Source organism: Numida meleagris, chromosome 1, assembly GCF_002078875.1.
Source record: "Numida meleagris isolate 19003 breed g44 Domestic line chromosome 1, NumMel1.0, whole genome shotgun sequence".
Taxonomy (NCBI): domain Eukaryota; kingdom Metazoa; phylum Chordata; class Aves; order Galliformes; family Numididae; genus Numida; species Numida meleagris.
Window position 1 is genome coordinate 154,220,228 of NC_034409.1, and position 2,713 is coordinate 154,222,940.

The window sequence follows — 2,713 nt, forward strand, 5'->3', positions numbered from 1 at the left end:
CATTGATGAACTTGCTGTTTTTATGCACTTAGACTTTTTCTGGTACACCATTTCTTATACAGAATTACAGAGTCAGGGCATGTTTTTGACATTCAGAACTCAATTTGACAGATATAAAGTTGTAAATGCATAATATTTTTTATCACATGGAGCTAATTGGTAATGTTTAATTTAGATTTAACCGTAGGGAGTCAAACACCTTGAAGTCCTGAAAACAAGAATAGCTATACTGGTTCCAGCTAAAGGTTTTTGTAGCACAATAGCTTTTCTTCTGTAGTCAAAAGCAGATGCGTGAGGAAGAATAAGAACAATACAAGCACGTTTGGTTCTTTTCCTTCTGTATTCTCGCTTCCAAATGTCTTCTATTCCAGGCTTTCCTGAACATCATATGGTTTGTCTATTAGTAATCTCTAATGCTGTTTTTTCCAGTACTTGTCCAGATGCTCTGGGGCTATATATGCTTCCTGAATAAAAGCAGCCTTTATCAATTGATGTCTGCGACAAAGAATTGATGCTTCTTGTTTATTTTGAACCTGATTTTTACTAGCTTTACGTTCCCTACACAGTAAACACTTAAGTATCATAGTTGTGCCAGACATGTTTCTCCAGGTATAAAATTCACATTTAAATTTCCTCTTGCTTCTCAAACTAATACTGAAATATGTTAATTTAAATATTCTCTGGCTGCCCAAAGGTATGAAATAACTTCTGTATTTGTCCTTTTAAAGTTCTGTCTCACTTCCTGAGAAGGCAGCCTTTAGACATGCATTAAATCATTAAAAATGTGGAAAAAAAACCCCCAAACTCCTAGTTTTCAAAAACTGTTAAATTGAGAAGGATTTTTAGAAAAACATCAGTAGTTGCTTCATTGAAAGTGTTTCCTAGGAAGAGCTCCTTATTTTTAGAAATGGATTTATTTTACAGACATAGTGAGAACTTAACTTAAAAACATAGTGCTCACTTCCAGACCCAGTTATATATCCAGAAAGTTATGACAAGAATAATTTTTATGAAAGCCATTACACTCTTTCAAGACTGGAAATCTAGTCTTACAAGGTCTTAAAGAACTTTGTCTATGCAGCTTCTCAGAGAGAAGTTGAGGAGTGATATAATTACTATGTGTATATCTTTAAGTGTGGAAAGAAATCCAACGGCTACGTCTTTTAATGCAGCAAAGCAAACACAGCGATATTAAATAATACTTTAAAAATAAAGCAGAAGTTTCCAGGAACTAAAGTAACTAAACATTGATATAGCATACTAGGGAAATGGCAAGCTGGCTACTACTTGATATTGTTAAAATTAAATTAAGAATATTTCTAGAAGATATGGCTTTAGTGCAGTTTCTGGGGATAAGTCTGATTATTTTTTGCAGGAGGCTGTACTAACTGGCTGTAGCAGTTCCTTCTGACTTCACTGTTGATGAAGGGCAGTATAAAAGAGCTCCATGAAAATGTGATGAAAATTAGGAATATTCAGGATAAATATCAGCAGTGTTTCTGTCAGTAAGGTAAATGGAAGCCTTGTTTCTAAGATATTTAAATGTTACCTGATAAAAACAAAACACCACCACCTGTTAAAAATTTGAGCTGGCAAACTAGAATATGTAGAGTTGGGGCACTTTCATTATCACTGTATTCCTATTTTCTCACCTGTGATTCTTAACGTTCAGAGAGATGCACGAAAATGGATCTCCAAAAGCTGTTGGAAGAGATTAATGGCATCCTTACATCAGTGAATGCAAATTGTATGCTCATAGCTACTTTTCCCTAAAGAAGATAGAAAAGAGAGGAATTGAGGAGAAGACAATTGGCCGTACTGCAGTTTCTCAAGGAAAGAGCTGTGGAGGACCCCTGAGCGAAGGGGAAGGCCGTAGGAGGGTGAGGAGGCTGAGGGATAACCCAGCCCGATTTTATTTTATTTGACCTGCAGGATGGATCCCAAGCTGTCACGTTTGAAGATGATGATGGATTCCTGTTTAATGCAGATGTGGGAAAGAGAGACTAAGCTTGATAGGTGGTCATGTTTTTTCTCCTCATCCACAGCATCAGCAAGTTAAGCAATAGATTTTTTTTCTTGAATTGAACACAGTTGTTTATTAAACACTCAGCACTGCTGAAGCAGGGCACTGCAGGTGACTGCAGAGACTGGGGGCTCTCATCAAGGGCAAGGTCTGGCAGCCAAGAGCAGGGTGGGCTGGAGGGGTAGGGGTGAAGCCCTGGACATCAGGCATCTCCTAGCAGATGGGTAGGCCAAGGATGGAACAAGGCCAGGCCTACTGAGGGTAAGTGAGGTTAGACACAGCCCTGGAATGGCTGTGCTAAAATGTCTTTGACTGTTTGGATGGCTTTTTTTTTTGCCTTGAAGATGGCAGTAGGGGGTCAGTGGGGCTGCTGGCCACCTCTGCCATCACAACTGTGTTGCAGATTCCCACCACACACCCCTGCCAGTGCAAGTGGTTTGTGAGGTTCCTAGCTGAAGTCATCACCTCTGGCTTCATCCTTCTTCAAGCTCCAGAAACGTTTCTGGTAACGTTTATTCTCGTCTCCTAAGAGAGCTGCTGGGTACACTCCAGCTTTGTTCACCAGCCAGTTTATAGGTGCAGACATATCCAGTGCAATCTGCTGTAGGAAACTTGCTTTAGCGGAGGGATTGGACTTGATCTCCAGAGGTCCCGTCCAAACCCGACGATTCTGTGATTTGTGAATAACAT